At 42.0% G+C, this 21,446-nt stretch overlaps 1 protein-coding gene and 2 non-coding genes across 4 annotated transcripts in view; 1 reads left to right on the forward strand and 2 right to left on the reverse strand.

The window, feature by feature from the left end:
- Positions 1-8,247: 8,247 nt before the first annotated feature.
- LOC131505909 (U11 spliceosomal RNA) lies at positions 8,248-8,381 on the reverse strand. Its single transcript, XR_009258661.1, has one exon. It is a non-coding gene; the product is annotated as a U11 spliceosomal RNA (small nuclear RNA).
- Positions 8,382-10,859: 2,478 nt separating this feature from the next.
- On the reverse strand, positions 10,860-10,966 carry LOC131505761 (U6 spliceosomal RNA). Its single transcript, XR_009258537.1, has one exon. It is a non-coding gene; the product is annotated as a U6 spliceosomal RNA (small nuclear RNA).
- A 2,587-nt stretch (positions 10,967-13,553) lies between these two features.
- Positions 13,554-21,446, forward strand: part of TAF12 (TATA-box binding protein associated factor 12) — a 33,758-nt gene continuing 25,865 nt past the window's right edge. The window contains exon 1 of one of the 2 annotated variants that reach the window (XM_058718379.1): positions 13,554-13,686. The gene's annotated coding sequence lies outside the window, so the exon portion shown is untranslated. The remainder of the gene's footprint in view (positions 13,687-21,446) is intronic. The other variant, XM_058718376.1, reaches the window with a different exon arrangement.

Consider the following 21,446-nt stretch of genomic DNA (forward strand, 5'->3'; position numbering starts at 1 on the left):
CCACTCTCCTTCCCCTCTCTCACTTCCTTTTCTACCCTATCCCTCCTCTCTAGCCCTAACCTGTCACTCACATGCATATAAACCCTGTAATGGAATCTCCTTGAAGGAGGAGACAAAGTCTGTTTTATTCAGCCTCTAGAACATTGCCTGGTACCAGATAGCTCTCAAAACATATTTGTTGGGGCCCCTGGGTGACTCAGTCGGTTAAGCATCCAACTTTGGCTCAGGTCATGATCTCGAGGTTTGTGAGTTCGAGCCCCACATCTGTGCTGACAGCTCAGATCCTGGAGCATGCATCTGTGTCTGTCTCCCTGTTTCTCTCTCCTCTCTCTCAAAAATAAATAAACATTGAAAAATTTTTTTTAAATATTTGTTTATTAAGGACTGCCTACCCTTTTGTATCTACTTCCCCTCCCCCACAGCTTACCCTATCTTCTGCATCACATTCGCAGAAGCCAGAACCCACTAACAGATGGGGAGTGAATCAGAAAAAGAGGCAAAGAGAGAAAAGGAGGAAGTCCTGCCAGTGGGTGCAAAAAAGAAAGAAAAAGGAACCAGAAAAAAAAAAATCTGGGTTGAAACTAGATTTGGTCAAGTGAATCACCTACTCCCCCACCCCAGAAACCCCTTCAGCCACTGTCTACCACCAGTACCAAACCAAAAGGCTGGGTTTCTGTTTTTGGAGTCAGAGTGGACAAGATCAAGGTATGCTGGCTCTGTGAACTTGGATCGGTCTCTGTCTCAGCGTCAGATTCTTCATCTGAAAAAGGGAGATAGTAATGGGACCTCACTCACAGAGGAGTTGTGAAGAGTAAATGAAGAATCCATACTCACAAAAAGACTAAGAATAACGTCTGGAATGTAGTAAGTACTCAAGAAATACCAGCTAGTATTACTATTTTTTTTTTTAATTTTTTTTTTCAACGTTTTTTATTTATTTTTGGGACAGAGAGAGACAGAGCATGAACGGGGGAGGGGCAGAGAGAGAGGGAGACACAGAATCGGAAACAGGCTCCAGGCTCCGAGCCATCAGCCCAGAGCCCGACGCGGGGCTCGAACTCACGGACCGCGAGATCGTGACCTGGCTGAAGTCGGACGCTTAACCGACTGCGCCACCCAGGCGCCCCGCTAGTATTACTATTAATATTCCAACTGGCACCACCTCCCTGCCTTACAGAACTCAGAGTCCTGTCAGCTGCCTCCATTGGCTACAGGACCTCTCTGGGCCTCAGTCTTCTCATTTGTGATGGGGACCATCAGTAGCTACACTTATGAGCACGTGCTGTATACCAGGCACTTGGCATACACACAGTTTTGCCGACTTAGGGCAACCTCCCTGAGCTGGTGACCAGCTTCCAGTCCCAGTGCTGGAGATATCTTAGGCACACCCAAAACCTTGCTCTTCACCATCTTCTCTTTTCTTTAAAATTTTATAATCTTAATTTTTTAATTTTTAATTTTTAACATTATGGTAGGGGCGCCTGGCTAGCTCAGTTGGTAAAGCACATGATTCTTGGTCTCGGGGTTGTAAGTTCAAGCCCGACATTGGGTGTGGAGATTACTTAAAATATTTAAGATAATAATAATAATAAAATTAAATTTACATTAAAAAATAAATTGTGGCAAAATAGATATAACAGAAAATGTAGCATTTTAACCACTTTCAGCGTGCACTTGAATGGCACTAATCACATTGACATGGTTGTGCAACCATCACCACTGTCCATCTCCAGAACTTTGTCATCATCCTCAGCTGGAACTCAATGCCCACTACACAGTAACTTCCCATACCACCCCCCTTCAGTGCCTAGTAACCACTCTCCTATGTTATGAATCTGACCATTCTAGGTATCAAAACATGGTATTTGTCCTTGTGAGTCTGCCTTATTTCCCTTAGCAGAATGTCCTCAAAGTTCATCCACGTTCTAACATGTATCAGTACTTCATTCTTTTTAATGGCCAAGTAATGTTCCATGACATGGATATTTATTCATTTTGTTCTTCCATTTATCCTCTGATGGGCATTTGGATTGTTTCTACTTTTTGGCTATTGTGAATAATGCTGCTATGAATATGGGTGCACAAAATTATCTTCGAAACTCTGCTTTCAGGGGCACCTGGGTGACTCAGTTGGTTAAGCATCTGACATCAGACAGGTCATGATCTCATGGTCTGTGAGTTTGAGCCCCACATTGGGCTCTGTGCTGACAGCTCAGAGCCTGGAGCCTGCTTCCGATTCTGTGTGTCTCTCTCTCTGCCCCTCCCCTGCTCATGCTCTGTCTCTCTCTCTCAAAACTAAAATAAACATTAAAAAAAATGTTTTTAATTGTTTAATACCAGGATTTGATACAAGGATTCTCTATTCTTTTCCACTGGATTATATGTCTGTCTTTATATCAATACCACACTGTTTTACTTACTATAGCTTTGTAGGAAGTTTTGAAATCAGGAAGTGTATTCTTCCAACTTTGTTCTTTTACAAACAGTATTTTGTAAAAGATACAAAAGATACAAAATACAAAAACATTTTGGCTATTAGGGGTCTCGAGATTCCATCTGAATTTTAGGATGGGTTTTCTATTTCTGCAAAAAACGTGTTAGGATTTTTATAGGGATTGTATTGAATCCACAGATCGGTTTGGCTAGTATTGACATCTCAACAATAATATTAAGTCTTCCAGCCCATGAACATGGGATGTGTTTCCATTTATGTATGTCTTCTTTAATTTCTCTCAGCAGTGTTTTGTATTTTTCAGTGTACAAGTTACACTCATCCTTGGTTTAGTTTTACCTCCTTGGTTAATGTTATTCCTAAGTATTTTATTTTTTGATGTTATTATAAATTGAATTGTTTTCTTAATTTCCTTTTTGGATTAGTAGTGTATAGAAACACAATTTTTATGTGACCATCCTTTCTTTTCAGTGGTCACTTATCCCAACCTAGGGGAGCTCAGGGACCTTTTTGGCTGTTTTTGGTTTTGTTTTTTTAAGTAAGGTCTGTGCCCAACATGAGACTTAAACTCATGACCCTGAGATCAAGAGTGGCATGCTCTACCAACTGAGCCAGCCAGGCGCCCCCAGATTTGGTCAGTTTTGAGAGAGGAGCCATACTTCTATCTGCCTACCTGAAGGTTAGAAACTTCCTCTTATCTTCTGACAAATTGACACTCTCTTCCCCTCCACCCTTAAAATGCCAAAGCTTCACGGCCCCTCGAAATCAATTTCCCTGAACCACCTCCCTGCCCCCCCCCACCCCCTGGAGTAAACCCATCCTGTTGGGAGTCTATGACCTGAGTAGGAGTTCCATTTTAGTTACAGAAGGCAACTTCCTTACAAGTTGTGTAAACTTAGACTACCTATAAATGGGAAGACTGTTGTCCTACTTCTGAGAATGGACAGGAGCACACTGTCTTGCTACACCCATATGCTTGGACATAGCAGGTGCTTAATAAATAGCAGCAATGTGGCGCCTGGGTGGCTCAGTCAGTTGGGCGTCCCACTCCGGCTCAGGTCATGATCTCGCGGTCCGTGAGTTCGAGCCCCGCGTCGGGCTCTGTGCTGACAGCTCAGAGCCTGGAGCCTGTTTCAGATTCTGTGTCTCCCTCTCTCTCTGACGTTCCCCCATTCATGCTCTGTCTCTCTCTGTGTCAAAAATGAATAAACGTTAAAATAAATTTTTTTAAATAAAAAAAATAGCAAATGTATGTACATAAGTACTTCATGACATATGAAGAGCTCTACAAATGTATTGAATGCCTACTAAGTGCCAGGTACTACATCAGACACCAAGGATGCAAGTGATATATAAGACACAGGTTCCATGCCCTCACACAGGTGACATTCTGGCTGGGGAATATAAATATTGAGCAACTAACTTTACATCAAGTGTAAATGCATTAATAACAATTATGATGTTCTGCTGCGAAGTAGATGGTGCCATGAAAGAGTGTAACAGAGTGTGAGGGAGCTAACCTAGTGAGGGGTGGGGAGGTCAAGGAAGGCCTCTCTGAGGAAGTAACATTAGAGATGAGATGTAAAGAATAAAGAAGAAGTAGCCATGATGGGAAAGGGGGAGAACCTGTTGAGAAAGAACATTTCCAGCTAGGAGGAAGAACTTTCTGGAGGCCCTGAGGCGAGGAGAGAGTAGTGGCTTCAGAGATACACAGAGAAGACCAGTGTGGCTGGAGCCCTGAGAACGAAGAGGATGGTGAGTCACAGAGACTTACAGGATGTTAAACCAAACTAGTTAGGCGCCACGGAAGGGTCTTAAGTGAGGAGGGTAGTGACATAATCAGCTAACACACAGAAACTCAGCATGCAGGAAATCCACTAAGGTCAAGTTTCTAAATTAGAGAACTTATTCCATAAACTGATTACAGCTCAGGCTCCTAGCTGTGTATATTCTCCTTTTAGCCCTTGAATTTTTTTTTTTTAACATCCTTATTCAAGTATAATTTACATACCACAAAACTTACCCATTTTAAACGTACAACTCAATGATTTTTAATAAATTTATAGAAGTGTACGACTGTGACCATAGTGTATTTTTAGGACATTTCCTTCACCCCCAAAAGATCTCTCATGCCCATTTGTAGGGCATGCCCACGCTCCCCACCCACCATGGCCCAGCCACCGGTGTAAATGCCCACACCCACACTGAGCTCAGGTCCACTTTGGGGGAGGGCCCAAGTGGGGGCCATGCCTTTGTCCAGACTCTTGCCCTGGACCCTGCACTTTGACCTAGGCTGGGAGCTAGAGGACCCTCTACCTGGTCCTGCTGGCTCTGTGGGAACTGGCAGTCCCTGTCCCAGGGGGTCTCTCTGGTGACATTCACTTGGGGCCCTGATGCACTCACTGAGACCCCCCTGTACCTCCCACAGACCCCAAGGTGGGGGAATGGCAGGGGTCTGGCTGGGGTCCCCTTCCTATGCCCAAGGGTTTGGGGTCCAGCCCAGCTGCCAAGTGACCTTGTCCCAGCTCCCCCTCCCCAGGCTGGTGTGAGTGTGTGTGTTCGCACCCAGCTTCTATTTCATATTGCAAATGTAAATAAATAAAGGTCCTCCCACCTCCAGCTCCAGGCAGCCACTAACCTGCTTTCTTCTGCTTTCTGTCTCTATAGATTTGCCTTGTCTGGACATTTTACATAAAAGGAATCATATAAAATGTGGTCTTCTGGGACTGATTTTGTCATCATTTGTATTCCAGTGACTATGTGTCTCCATTATCTAACTTTTTCATATATCCCATATTTTCATAGAAAATAGGGAAAAAATGGGGGTGCCTGGCTGGCCCAGTCAGAAGAGTGTGTTACTCTTGATATTGGGGTTATGAGTTTGAGCCCCACATTGGGTGTAGAGATTATTTAAATAAATAAAACTAAAAAAAAAAAAAAAAGAAGAAGAAGAAGAAAAGAATAGAGGGAAATATGGATGAGCAAAATGAAAAAGCTTCACTTTCCCAATAAGTCTTTCCTAACAGATTCCACTATAGTTGACTTTCTCCTGGGGCATTCTGGGCAGCCAGAGACCTGATTCCTGTCAGAAGACCTGGGCTCACCTTTTGACTCTGCTATTTTCTCGCTATGTGATCTGGGACTCTTGGAGTTTCTGTTTTCTAATCTGTAAAGTGAGCAAAATAATACTACCTACATCATTGGCTTCTATGATGAGTAATAGGAGTTAATGCATGCTAAGTGCTTAATATAGGGACTGGCACTCGATAAGCACACCATAGAGGTGAACCATTATCATAAATATTCCTATGCAACATTTTATTTTTATTATTATTCATTATTTTTTAAGTAAGCTCCACGCCCAACATGGGGCTTGAACTTGTGACCCCAAGATCAAGGGTCACATGCTCTGTTGACAAGCTAGTCAGGTGCCCCTCTATGCAACATTTTAATGAGTAAATGGTATTCAGTTTGTGGCTATCCCTTAGTTGGTTTGAGTTCTTACTGCTCTTGAATATGTAGGCCAGGGGCCAGTGAACTACAGCTCAAAGAATGGTTTTCACATGAGATGCCTGGGTGGCTCAGTTGGTTAAGCCATCCAGCTTCGGCTCAGGTTATGATCTCCCGGGTCAGTTCGTGAGTTTGAGCCCTAGGTCTGGCTCTGTGCTGACAGCTTGGAGCCTGGAACCTGCTTTGGATTCTGTTTCTCCCTCTCTCTCTGCCCCTCCACTACTCACACTCTCCCTCTCTCTCTCTCTCAAAAATAAACATTAAAGAAAAAAAGAATGGTTTTCACACTACTTATTTTTTAAATGTTTATTTATTTTTGAGAGAACGTATACAGGTGAGGAACATAGAAAGAGGGGACAGAGGAGCCGAAGCAGACTCTGTGCTGACAGCAGCGAGCCTGATTCAGGGCTCAAACTCACCAACCATTGAGATCATGACCTGAGCAGAAGTCAGACGCTTAACCAATTGAGCCACCCAGGCACCTCTGGTTTTCACATTTTTTTTAATCATTTTTTTTTAATGCTTATTTATTTTTGAGAGACAGAGCACAAGCAGGGGAGGGGCAGAGAGAGAGAATCCAAAGCAGGTTCCAGGCTCTGAACTGTCAGCACAGAGCCCGATGCGGGGCTCGAACTCATGAACCATGAGATCATGACCTGAGCCGAGGTCAGATAATCAACCGACTGAGCCACCCAGGCACCCCTGGTTTTCACATTTTTAAATGGCTCGCAGGATTTTAAAAATAAATCAAAATAATACTATTTCATGACATGCGAAAATTATATGAAATTCCAATTTCAGTGTCTGTAGGTAAAACTTTATTGGAACACAGCTACACTCCCTTGTTTGTATATTGTCTCTTACTGTTTTGCAACAGCAGAGTTGAGTGGCTAGTAGATACCATATGACCACAAAACCTAAAATATACACCATCTGGCCTCTTTACAGAAAAAGTGTGCTGATACATGGTGGAGATAACTCTTCATCCCTTATGCTTTATTTAAAAAAAAAAAAAAAAAAAAAAAAAAAAAAAGTACTGCAAAGGAACATCCAAGGCCTGTGAGACCAGAAGTCAGTGGCCTCTTCAGGCTGCCACCCGGCTGGTTTCATACTGGCCTTTCTGGTCTTTCAGCTCTTGGTCTGTCTGCCGCACATTGGCTCCACCCTCAAGACTTTGCCTCTGCCTAAACAGCCCTTCCCCCCGACAACTTTGTGTGGGGGTCTTCTATTGCTTCTTCAGGTTTCAGTTACAAAGTCTTTGCTTCAGGAAAGCTTTCCCAGATCTCCTCCTCCCAGCCAAATTCAGCACAGTAGTACTCAGTTTGCTATTCTCTCCCCTCACTAAGCCTTGTCAAGTCAGGCCCTGGATCTATCACTACTACAGTTGACCTTGAACATTGCAGAGCTTAAGGGTGCCACCCTCCCACCATTTACCCACTGTAAAAAAAAAAAAAAAAAAAAAAAAATAGTATAACTCCTCACCCAGTAAAACTTTTGACTCCTCCCAAATTGCCTTCTGTTGACTAGAAGCTTTACTATAAAACAGTTGACTAACATGTCTTTTGTATTAGATGTATCATATACTGCATTTTTTTTTAATGTTTATTTATTTCTGAGAGACAGAGACAGAGAGAGTGTGAACAGGGGAGGGGCAGAGAGAGAGGGAGACACAGAATCAAAGCTGTCAGCACAGAACCTGAAACGGGGCCTAAATTCATGTACTGCAAGATCATGACCTGAGCCGAAGTCCGGACGATTAACCGACTGAGCCACCCAGCAGCCCTAACTCAGCTTTAGAAAGGCATAGATATATGCATACATATCATATTGTCCTGGTTAAGGGGGAACATTTTTTTACAAAATCAGTTATGTGTGATGATTCAATCACCCCTGTAGACAGGTACCTAGGTGGAAGCCCGATATTCTCACTGTGTAATTCAGAGTACTCTTAAGTAAACTTGTAACTTGTTTGGCTTAAACCTCAATTCCTTCACCTGTGATACGGAAAACAGCCGCTCTTCCTACGTCAGCAATCACTAGAGCAGCTTTCCCACAACCAACGCAGCCGTGAATACGCCCTAGCGATCACAACTCCTTGACGTTTTTCAGTAACTGATTGACTTTCTAGGAAAAGACCTGCGTAGAGATTTTTTTCCATGGCTACCATTTCACATACTTGCATTAGACCCTTCAAAAAAGGGATAATAAACACCGCCCGAAATTACGATATTGCCATACAAGCAAAACCAGACTTGCAAATTCTTTCTTAACGCACTGCTTCAAACAGGGGCGCCGGGACCAACGATCACCAGCTGCCCGGGTACCAAAAAATTATGCTTCCGAAATCTCTTGATGTCGATTCCGCACGAAGAGCAATGGAGCTGCCCTACGTGTGCCACTCACGACAGAAGCCCTTTTTGCCTTAACAGAACCTAAAGCAGGGTGGCAGCGTTGGCGAATCCCTCTTTTGCTAAAGGTGAAAACAAAGCTGAAGCAATTTCCTATTTCTTGTTTCTCAGCGTGAAAGGAGGAACTGCAAGACATTCTGGCCCGGAGGGCAATCTTCACAAAAAGACTTATGATTTGCCCTTTTGGTTTTTATATAGAAGTAAAGGCAAGGAGGTAAATTGATATGCAAATATGAGCGGTGCTTGCTGGGAAGGGACTGGCAGGCGCAGAGGGAGTGGCAGGGAAGAGCGTTTGTAGGAGAGGGCGGGAGAAGATGTCGCCAGCTGCAGTAGGCATGGGGTGGCACCTGTTGTATGCTGCGCGGGAGATCCGCTTCTGGGCGGCTCTGGGTACCTGTCTGCGGAAGACACGAATCCCACCCTATTAAAATTGAAAACGCACAAACTTGTGCCACCCCTAGCCATCGACCCGGATGGGGCCCCACCAGGCGAGCACTGGAGACAGAGCTTCCCATTAAGAGAAAAATTGGGAGGAACCTACTCTTCTGCTAACGGATTAGCAGAGCGTTGTGTGTTCATAAAGTGGAACGCCATCTGCTGCGCTGCCAGGAGTGAATTAGACACCAAAAAGAATTGAGTGACAAGAGTTGCCGAATAAGGTACAGCATGACGACCATTAACGTGAAGGGGAAAAAAAAATCAATACATTTGGATTGGTTGAAGTAGATCTTTATCAACAGATATAAAAAAATGAGTGAAGGTGTTGAATAGGGTACCACATTAAATGATCACTGTAACAAAGAGCATACACGTGTGCACATAAAAACCCAGTGCTATATATTTTCTGACGCCACATACTTTATTAACTTTCTAAAAAAGATTTGCAAGAACACACATCAGTGATTACCTCTGAGAAGGAGGGAAGGATGAGACTCATGACACCAAGACTTTAGATTTACCTGTAATATTCTAATTATTTTAAAAAGCATAATGAACTATTTTATTACTTGTATAATTGAAATTATTTTTAAAATTGTTCTTGCTTTTGAGGGCACCTAGGTGGCTCAGTCAAACATCTGACTCTTGGTTCCAGCTCAAGTTACGGTCTCATGGCTCATGGGATGGAATCTCAGCTCTGTGCTGACAACATGGAACCTACTTGGGATTCTCTCTCCTTCTCTCTGTGCCCCACCACCACCTCATGTTCTGTTTGTCTCTGTCTCTCTCTCAAAATAAATAAATTATTTAAAAAATTGTCCTTGCTTTCTATATTTTCTCCCTATATTTCATTTTCTAAAGTCAGGTTTGTTGACATGTAATTTATATATAAATATACCTTTTTTATCATATGGTTTAAGAAACTCATATAGACATGTATCTGGTACCAAGGTCAATCAAATATCAAACATTTCTATCACCCCCAAAAGCTCCTTTGTCTCCTTTTGTAGTCACCTTCTCCCCCTAATCCCAATCCTGGTAAGTAGTGCTCTTCTCTGGTCCTGTAGTTTTGCCTTTTCCAGAATGGCATAAAAATGGAATCAATCACACATCAGTTTTAATATAAAAACAGTATGTGCTAATTGTAAAAATGCTGAAACAGTACGGAAATGTGAGAATGTTTTCCCCAAACTACCATGAACAGTTTAGTGTTTCTCTTGCCAGACTGTTTCCTATCTACATATACATAGATTTTTTTTTTTTTTTAGTGTTTTATTTATTCTTGAGAGAGAGAGAGAGAGAGCATGAGTGAGAAAGGGGCAGAATGAGAGAGGGACACAGAATCCGAAGCAGGCTCCAGGCTCCGAGTTGTCAGCACAGAGCCCGATGTGGGGCTGGAACTCACAAGGTGTGAGATCACGACCTGAGCCAAAGTTGGATACTCAACTGACTGAGCCACCCAGGCGCCCCTACACAGATTTTTTTTTTTTTTTTTTACCTTTTTTTTTTTTTTTTTTTTAACATTTTTTTTTTATTTATTTTTGGGACAGAGAGAGACAGAGCATGAACGGGGGAGGGGCAGAGAGAGAGGGAGACACAGAATCGGAAACAGGCTCCAGGCTCCGAGCCATCAGCCCAGAGCCCGACGCGGGGCTCGAACTCACGGACCGCGAGATCGTGACCTGGCTGAAGTCGGACGCTTAACCGACTGCGCCACCCAGGCGCCCCGGTTTTTACCTTTTTTTTTAGAGAGAGTGTGTTAATGCTCGAGTGGGGTGTGTGTGTGTGGGAGAGAGAGAGAGAGAAAATCAGAATCTCCAGTAGGGGCTCAATCTCACGACCCTGGGATCATGACCTGAGCCAAAATCAAGAGTCCAATACTTAACTGACTGAGCCACCCAGGCTCCCCTACATTTTAAAACAAAAATGTAGACTGTCAGGCATTTTACTCTCCTTAAAATATTTTATTTATTTTTAATTTAAATTTTAGTAAGTTAATATGCAGTGCAATACTGGTTTCAGAAGCTGAATTCAGTGATCAAATTCAGTGGAAAAATATTCAATGCTTCACAAATTTGCGTATCATCCTTGTGCAGAGGACATGCTAATCTTCTCTGTGTCGTTCCAATTTTAGTATATGTGCTGCTGAAGTGAGCACCTTAACATATTTTAATAATATATAGGTACCTGACCTCTACAATTTAGAAGCTGCAAGAGAAGGAAGTCACATAAAAAGCTCCTACACAATAATAGGAAGCAGACCTAGGTGGAAGCCTAGATACGGGCACTGTCAGTTGTGTTTGTTGGGGGCTTCTCCTATAATCAATTTGCTAGTCATCTCTTAAAAACAAATCATTATTTGGGGCACCTGGGTGGCTCAGTCGAGCGTCCGACTTCAGCTCAGGTCATTATCTCACAGTTTGTGGGTTCGAGCCCTAAACCTGGCTTTGCACTGACAGCGAGGGCCCGCTTCGGATTTTCTGTATCCCTCTCTCTGCCCCAACCCCCACCTCTCAAAAATAAACATTCATTTTTAAATTTTTTAATGTTTGTTTATTTTTGAGAGACAGAGAGAGAGACAAAGTGTGAGCGGAGGAGGTACAGAGAGAGAGGGAGACACAGAATCCAAAGCAGGCTCCAGGCTCTGAGCTGTCAGCACGGAGCCCAATGCCGGGCTCGAACCCACGGACCATGACATCATGACCTGAGCCGAAGTTGGATGCTCAAGCGACTGAGCCACCCAGGCGCCCCCAAAATAAACAAACATTTAAAAAATTAAATCGCTATTTCACTCCCTCTCTCAACATTCCAATGGCTTCCCATTGCACAATAAATAAAACCTCATGTCCTCACCATAGCCTACAAAGTCCTGCCTGAGCTGAGCCCTGCTTGCCTCTCCCAACTCTACCCGCCACTCTATCACTTATTAAATTCCAGCCACCTTGGCCATCTTGGTCCTTGAATAAGCTTCCTTCGCTCAGGACTTTCGATCACCCAGCTCGTTAAATCTGGTATTCTCTCTTACACTTTTGTGTACTTTCTGATGGTCTGTTTCCCACTCCAGATTGTAAACTCTCAGAACAAGGATATTTATTATCTGTCGTATCTACTAGCATATATACCCAGGACCTAGCAAAAAGCTTGGCACACAACGAGTACTGTTTGCTGAATGAGTGAATGTACATTTAAACTGGTCTTAAAAAGATGGAGTGGGAGGGAAAAAGGGGTGCCAGATCCTTAGGAGAATGAAGAGAGCTGTAGCAGGGAAATTAGGCTAAGGAAGGCCATTTGAAGCCTAATGGTGAAGGGGCCTTGAATCTAAGAATTTGCATCTGGTGGCAATGCAGGTGATTGGGAGTTTGGTGGGCCAAGGATGAGAAGATGTAAAGATAATGAGGGCACCTGGCTGGCTCAAAGAGCCTGTGACTCTCGATCTAGGGGTTGAGTTTGAGCCCCGTGCTGGATGTAGAGATTACTAAAAAATAAACTTAAAAAGTAAATTAAATAAGCTTAAAAAAAAAAAAAGGTTAGGTTACTGCACCAATATAGGTGGGGGACACCTCTTCCTGATTTCTGCAGGCAGTTACTATGGCTCACTTTGGGCTGTCATGGCCCTTTGTATATTCGTTTGTGTCTGCAGGTTCTTCATTTTAGTGTGAACATCACATTGGTTGGGACTGGCTCTTACATGCCTAGCACTTGGCATAAGGTAAAAAATGTTATCCCAAAGTGATGTAAAAACTAAAACCATCAGTTTAATGGTTACACACAGGACAGGATTAGGCTTTAAGTGAGAGTTCAAGTTGAGACTGCACTTATTAGAACCTTACTTAATCTCTCAGCGATTTTATTTTAAAGTTGTTTTTTTTAATTTTATTTTGAGAGAGAGAGGGAGAGAGAGCAAGAAAGGGGCAGAGAGAGGGAGAGACAATCCCAAGCAGGCTCCATGTTATCAGAAGCGAGGAGCCCCACGTGGGGTCTGTAACTCACCAAACCGAGATAAAAACCAGAGATCAAGAGTCCCACACTTAACTCACTAGGCCACTAGGGCGCCCCTCTCAGGGGTTTTATTTAAATGATTATGTGATATAGGGGCACCTGGGTGGCTCAGTCGATTGAGCATCTGAGTCTTGATATTGGTTCAAATCCTGATTTGGGGGTGGTGGGATCAAGCCCAGCGTCAGGCTTCATGTGCAGTCTGCTTGGGATTCTCTCTCTCCCTCTCTGCCCCTCCCCCATTTCAAAACAAATAATTTTTAAAAAGATTAAATGATGTATCGGAGTTAAGAGGCTTAGCAAAGTTCCTTGATGACAGTAAGTGCTCAATTAATACTATTTGCCAATCCATAGGTACAACCCGTCTCTCGTCTCCACGCTCTTGTGCTGCCAATTCCCTTGTTAGAGTTCAACGGAATTATCCACGGGGTGCTTCGGTCCCAAGTGGTATCTGTCTAGATACGACCATAAAGGCAACTAAATCAACTAAAAATGGCGACCTGTAAGACATCCAAGGGCGTCAATTATCGGCCGTGCTAGCGTATACGATACGCGGAGACTGAAAGAAACAGCAAGAGCAGGGATCGCAACGCGTAGAAGGCAACGAGTTCGCCCACGCTGCCACCCAACCACAAGCAAGAAAAACCCCAACCGCCGGAGCAGAGAAACAGCCTAGGACCGCGACCACGTGTCAGAGAGCAGTCTGCGCATGCGTAAACGAGGCGCGCGCCCGCCGGCCGGAAGAGCCGCGCGTTTCCGGGTTGGAGGCGGGGAGCGGTGCCGGAAGTACTCGGGGAGGGCCGAGCAGTCGGACCGGCTGCTGAAACGAACGCTTCACTGGGGCAGTCTCCGCATATCATGGGGAGATAGACGCTGCTGCCTGTGAGTCTTGGGCCCTGGCAGTTGAGGAAGAAGAGCGGGAGGAGGGAGTCAGGACCCAGACCCACAGTGGGTCAGTGTTTGAAGAACTATGTTGTGGAGGATACCGGGTTGTGCGAGGAATCAGGCTGTTGGGACGGGACTAAGGGGCTCCGGGCTCGGAGAAGACGCGGCTGTGGGGACCGGGGCTATAGACGGGACTTAGGGACCGGGACGAATGTGAGTTCTCCGGCACCTGAGGGAAAGCGATGTAAGGGAAACAGGATTATGAGGACCCGTACTCTTAAGAGGAGAGGGTCTGAATGGAAAGGGGCGTGAAGACACGGGCTCCTGAAAGGTAAAAGCGGAGCTATGAGGACTTGGGCTCCTGAGAGACAGAAGCGGGACAGTCAAGACCCAGGCTCTTAAGGATTCAGAAACAGATTAGCGAAGACTTAGGTTCCTGAGGGGCAGGAGCGCTCAGAGACCACTTGGGTTTGGAAGGAACGGCAGCGGGCAGTGAAGACGGGCTTCTGTGGGGACGGGATCAGGGCTTGGAGACTCCGAAGTACCTGAAGGAACAGGGCTGTGAGAACCCGAGCTCTCCAAAGCGGAGAGTATAAGGGGCCATGGCTGCAGGGAGATCAGCCTCCAAAGGAAAGGGAGAGTTTGGAAAAGATGTAGTGATCCGTTTTTTTCCTCATATTCTCTGAATCCAGAGTGGTAAAGGATGTATTCAGGGGAAGACGACCCTTCCTTCGCGCTGCCTGCTTGGCTTTTGGCAGGCTTTTCTTGTGTCAGATACTTTTATCTAGGAAAGCCCACATGCAAGCATCTTCGTTTTCTGCTTCATTCTTACAAAGCTCTGATGTGAAGTTGAAGCCGTTTGAACTCAGTTATATACTTGATAAGTGCTTTAAATACCATTCCACTGAACCCTGATTGAGCACAGATCTCTGCATCTCAAATAAAAGAATGTTAGAGATAGGAGGACAGGATGGCCCAGAAAGATAATCTTTGTAAAACTCCTGTTTTATAGGTAAAGAGGCTGAGGTCCAAAGAAGGCTTAGGATCACATGAAGCAATGATTGATTCGATCATAATTTTGATATAGTACCCTGCTGTGCCTAGCAAATAGGAGATCTTGGCTAATAATATCCTTGAAAACATGCTTCTAGAATCTTTGCTTTAACGTCAAACTCAAGAAGGAAATTTTTACAAATTTAGTACTTTATTTCAAGTCTTGTGGCTGTATTGACATCAATACAGTGAATGTCACCACTTAGGGAACCTTTAAAGGAACGCTTCTCCTCCCCCTCCCCCAACCCCAATATAGTAAGCCATTTAGAAAGTTGCAGATAAATAAGTTATATCCTATATTTTTAGTATCAGCATTTATTGGAGATGGCTGCTTTTAGATAAGAATGTCAGGGATACCTGGACCAGTTACTTCCCTTCAATAATATCTTTTACTGAAACCTACACAGATTAATCAGGCACTATTGTAAGCACTTTCTTTTTTTATTATTATTATTTTTTTAACGTCTATTTATTTTTGAGACAGAGAGAGACAGAGCATGAACGGGGGAGGGTCAGAGAGAGGGAGACACAGAATCTGAAACAGGCTCCAGGCTCTGAGCTGTCAGCACAGAGCCCGACACCGGGCTCGAACTCACGGACCGCAAGATCATGACCTGAGCCGAAGTCGGCTGCTTAACCGACTGAGCCACCCAGGTGCCCCCGTAAGCACTTTCAAGTGTTATATTATTTAATTCTCACAACTCCACAAGTTAGATATTGTCAGTCCCATTGTGCAGATAAGGAAATTGGTTCAGAGAGTTTAAGTACCTTGCCTGAAAACACATGGAACTAAGTGGCCCATCCCCAGTCAAACCTTGTATGTGTTTGACTAATTTTGTCCACTTTTCTAAGTGAATTCCTTTCCATATCTCAGTTTGCCCATCAACAAAATAGAAGTAACAGTTAAACAAAACATATTGAATGAAAGCACCCCCTCCTCCTTAAGATTTCTATTAATACCAAGTACTATAACTTGCTAGGGTACTTATATAGTGTAGTATTTGAGAGCTAAATTTCTTTGTTTTTAAATAAGCATAGATATTCAAGATCTAAAAATGGGACCTGATTAGAACTTTTCCTTACAATGGAGAAAGATATATTTAATTTTAAATTTAGGAGGCCACAAAAGACCAATTTGAAGAACAAGGACTTAAATCGGATTAACTTTACAATTAATTGCAACATGAACTAGATGATTAGGGAAATTGGGCTAACTTAGTTGAGACTACTGTTTTTTTTCCCCAAAGGGTTAGCTTATACTATTTTCAAGTGCCTCTACTATATACAAGTGATCAAAACTTACCCCAAATTATGAAGTAAAGCATTCCCATGACACCATTTCAAAATACTTGATGGTTTAATTAATGACAATTTATTCTTGAGTTAACATTCTCATCTACATTTGCAAAAGGTACTTATTTCACTCATATGTAGCTCTAGCATTGAATTATCATAATAGTGTTTCAAAGTACCTGATCAGAAAATCATTGTGTTAGAGAAGATCTGAACATGGAACGTATTACTTTTGACCTGAGGTCTTCATGGAAAGCCCCAAAATACTTTGGAGACATACACAACCAGTGTTTATCAGTCTGTATTGTGAAATAGGTGTGCCAGCGGCAGAAGACAAACTGAAATCTGTACATATGGACTTAATCTAAAATCTTACATTAATTGTTAGAGGTGTAAGGACTTAAGAATTCGGATCCCACTCTTAATTATAGATGTAGAAAATTTGGTCAAAGGGAGCTCCTATAACTCTGTGGAAGAAGTAGTATGATACCCAACCCTCCTGACTTGGGCCTTCCCTGTGCCATAGGACCCTCATCAGCCTCCTTTTGACCAAGTTTTTTTTTTTTTTTTTTTCCAAAGCTTATTTATTTATTTTGAGAGAAAATCCCATCCCAAGCAGGCTCTGCAGTGTCAGCACAGATCCCAATGTGGGGCAGGAACTCCCAAACCTTGAGACCATGACCCTAGCCAGAATCAAGAGTCTGATGCTTAACTGACTGATCACCCAGGAACCCCACTTTTTTTTTTTTTTTTAATATCTGAAGTCATAAAAATGGTTATAGGATGCCACCAACACATACTACAATGGTTGAAAACCTTTAGCTTTAATGCACTGATTTTTATAACTAAGATTTAGAAGAGAGGAGCATATATATTATAATATTAGCAAACATGTTTATTTGTACTTTTCATGTGCCAGGCACTCTTCTAAGTGCTTTCTATACATAAATTCAATGTACTGTCACAACAGTCCCATGAGATATACTTTATGAATAACCGCATTTTTCACATGAGGAAACTGAGGTATAAAGAGATTAGAATAACTTGCTCAAGGACGTAAAGCTGATTAATAAGTGGCAGAGTTGGTATTTGAACCCAGACATTGCCACCAGAGTCTGTCCCTTGACCACTGTACTGTATTGCCTTTCTGTTAAGCCAAGACCACCTAAACAGAATCAAACTAGTCAAAAAAACTAATGGAAAGAAATGTTCCTCTCAAGTTTTACAGAATGCAATTAATGGATTTTTTTTTTTTAAGGCTGGGAAATTTGAGCTCATTTAGATACATCTAGAAGCCAATGAGGAAAGAAACAGAAAACCCAGTCATTTAAGTCCTGTACCACAGTGATAGGGCTTTTATGCCATCAGCCTGGTAGTCCCCTTTACTCCACTATTTGGTTTAAATAATTCCTAAACATTTCAGAAGTGAAAGGGTTTTAAAGACAATCTGTTCTTCCCCTATTCTCTTCACTTAAAAAAAAAATATATATATATATATATATACATATATGTATATATATTTTGGACTGGTTCAGTCCAAAGAACATGCGACTCTTGATCTCAGGGTTGTAAGTCTGAGCCCCAATGTTGGGTGTAGAGATTACTTAAACTATTTTTTAAAACTTTTTTTTAAAGTTTATTTTCTGGGGTGCCTGGATGGCTCAGTCGGTTGAGCTTCTGACTTCGGCTCAGTCATGATCTCACGGTCTGTGAGTTCCAGCCCCGTGTCGGGCTCTGTGCTCAGAGCCTGGAGCCTGCTTCAGATTCTGTGTCTCCCTCTCTCTCTGCCCCTCCCCCACTCATGCTCTGTCTCTCTCTGTCTCAGAAATAAATAACCATTAAACAAAATTTAAAAAAAAATAAAGTTTATTTTCAGAGAAGGAGAGAGAGAGAGAACAGGGGAGGGACAGGGAGAGAAAGAGCAAATTCGAAGTAGGCTCCGCACTGTCAGCTCAGATTCCAGCATGGGGCTGGAACCCACAAACCGTGAGATCATGACCTGAGCTGAAATCAAAAGTCGGATGCTGTACCGACGGAGCCACCCAGGCACCCCTTGTGAAAACTTTTTTTTTTTTTTTTTAAGTTTTATTTAAGTAATCTCTACACTCCAGGTGGGGCTCGAACTCACAACCCCAACATCGAGTTTCATGCTCTTCTAACTGAGCCAGCCAGGTGCCCCCCAAAATAAAATATAAAAAAATATCTGTTGGGGTGCCTGGGTGGTGCAGTCTTTTAGTGTCTGACTTGATCGCAGCTCAGGTCTTGATCTCAGGGTCATGAGTTCAAGCTCTGTGTTGGACTCTGTGCTGGGCATGAAGCTTACTTTCAAAAAAAAATTGCTAATGAAACAGATGTCTAGAAAAGGCCATGGTCTTATAATTACTACAAGGTGTGACCGCCTCCCCCCATCTCCTAACCCTCTGAAAAATCAGAACCTCATAGTACAATGATAGGGTTGCAACTGGATTTCTGTTTGAGGCACAAGCTGTTAAAAGGAAAAGCAGCTAGGGCTGTTATCCTCAGCCTGTCACCCATAGTTTAAATGTAACTGGTGAGGAGGAGGGAGGAGAGACTTGGTATTTAATTGAACTCCCAGCCACACAATCTTGTTTTGATAAAATTATGAAGTAAGTTTTACTGTAGATTACTGGGACATGGACTTTCTGGACTTAATTTCGTAAATCCCGTAGCATGTGATTTCCACATAGTAGGTGCTAGTAAGGGTTTACTGTTACAATTGTTCTCTCAAACTGTCCCACAATTAATGCCTCTGTTTTTACACAGTAGTACTTCCCTATTTCTTGGCATTCCAAGTAAGTGAGAGTTAGATATTTGAGTAGCCCAAAGGCAACCATGGTATATTACATAACAGAATTTAGGTTATTTACAGTCACTTCATGGCATTGTGCTTGGTCAGTATCATCCACAATTGGACTTGATGAAAGTTGTCAGTAAACAGGTGATTTGGAAATGGAGTCATTGACCATTTCAGAATGGTTATGATGTTTTGCTTTTAAATTTACATACCAAAAAACCCACCCTTTTGGGAGTGCAGTTCTATGAGTTGTGACAATGCACACTTTCATGTAAGCACCATAACACTGCTCCCTAAAAGTTCCACCATCCCCAGAATTTTCTTCGTGCTGCTCCTTTATAGTCAAACCCTAACCCACTCCAAGCCACTGGCAACCACTAATCTGTTCTCTCCATCCATATAGCTTTGCCTTTTCCAGAGTGTCATATAAATGGAATCATATAGTAAGTAGCCTTTTGTCTTGCCACTTTCACTTAGCATATGCATTTGATTATCCATGTTGTTGCATGTGTCTGTAGTTCTTTCTTACTATTGCTGAGTAGTACTCCGTTATATAGATATATATTTATAGTTTATCCATTCACCAGTTGAAGGACAATCTATTTTTCCAGTTTTGGACAGTTATTAATAATGTTGCTGTAAACATTCACACACCAATTTTTGTGTGAATAGAAGTTTTCATTTCTTTAGTAAATACCTTAGGAGTGGGATTTCTGGGTCATACGATAAATATATACTTCACTTTATAAGAAACTGTAAACTGTTTTCTAAAGAGATTGCACCATTTTACATTCACACAGAAATGTATGATGATTTCAGTTGCTCAACATCCTCTTCAGCACTTGTCTATTTTTAAAATTTTTAAAGGGGCGCCTGGGTGGCTCAGTCGGTTAAGCCTCCAACTTCAGCTCAGGTCACGATCTCGCGGTCCGTGAGCTCGAGCCCCGCGTCGGGCTCTGGGCTGATGGCTCAGAGCCTGGAGCCTGCTTCCAATTCTGTGTCTCCCTCTCTCTCTGCCCCTCCCCTGTTCATGCTCTGTCTCTCTCTGTCTCAAAAAAAAATAAAACCTTAAAAAAAAAAATTTAAAATAAAAATTTTAAATTATTCTAATAGTATTTAATGGTTATTCATTTCCCTCATTGCATTCCCCAGATGACTAATGATATTGAATATCTTTTCATGTGTTTGTCATCTGCATATCTTCTTAAGGCATAGGGTCTGTTCAGATCTTTTGTCCATTTTTTAATTGCATTGTTACTTTTCTTGTTGAATTTTGAGAGCTCTTTATATAACCTGGATACAAGTTATTTGTCAGATATGTGATTTTCAATATTTTCTCTTCATGTATGACATGTCTTTATTTTCTTTTATGGAGCAGGAGTTTACATTTTGGTGAAGTTCGCTTTATCAATTTCTTTCTTTTTTTTTCACAAAGTTTATTTATTTTGAGAGAGAGAGAGAGTAGGGAGAGGCAGAGAAAGAGGGAGAGAGAGAATGCCAAACAGGCTCCGCACTATTAGTGCAGAGTCCAATGCGGGGCTGGAACTCACAAATCATGAGATCACAACCTGAGCCGAAGTTATACGCTTAAACGACTGAGCCACCAGGCACTCCTCAATTTCTTTCTTTTGTGGATTATGCTTTTGGTGTTACATGTAAGAACTCTGTCCTGACCCAAAGTTATGAAGATTTTTTTTCCGTATATATTTTCTTCTAAAAGTTTTATAGTTTTACATTTTTAATTTTAAGTGTATGATCAGTTTTGAGTTTGCTTTTTTATAAGGTATGAGATATAGGTTAAATTCGTTTTTGTTGCTACTGCTGTATTTTTTGTTATATTTTAAAAAGTTGTCAGAACTACCTATTTTTTCAGAGGAAACAAACCAAATACTACTTTAATTCTTTTTTTCATAGGTAGCATATACACATGGTACAGAATTTAGGGTATATGATGAAAAGTAAATCTTCTCCCACCTTGGTCCCATAGGCCACCCAGATACTACCGTTCCCTTCCCTACCAAGATAACTGCTGTTATCAGTTTCTTATTTATCTTTCCAGGAATAATTTATGCATTTACAGTTATATGTCTTTTAATAGATGATAAATTATTCTCACTATTCTGTACCTTGGATTTTCAATGAACAGTGTATTTTAGAGGTCCTTTCATGAGTTTTTTCATTTTTTAAAAACAGCTTTATTGAGATATCATTGACATTATCATACAATTCACCATTATCAGATGTACAGTTCAATGGCTTTTTTATACATTCAGGGTTATGCAACCAACCATCACCATAATCTAATTTCAGATTATTTTGTCCCCTCCTAAAATAAACCCTTTACCATTAGCGGTCAATCCCTATTCTTCTCCCTTACGTTTCAGCCCTGGCAACCACTAATCCACTTTCTTGTCTTGATAGGTGTGTCTGTTCTGGACATTTTATATAAATGGAATGATACAACATGTCTTTTGTGACAGGATTCTTTTTTATTTATTTTGTTTAATTTTTTTTTTTTTTTTTTTTTAAATTTATTTTATTTTTTTTTTCAACGTTTTTTAATTTATTTTTGGGACAGAGAGAGACAGCATGAACG

Source organism: Neofelis nebulosa, chromosome 2 (genome assembly GCF_028018385.1).
Source record: "Neofelis nebulosa isolate mNeoNeb1 chromosome 2, mNeoNeb1.pri, whole genome shotgun sequence".
NCBI classification, from domain to species: domain Eukaryota; kingdom Metazoa; phylum Chordata; class Mammalia; order Carnivora; family Felidae; genus Neofelis; species Neofelis nebulosa.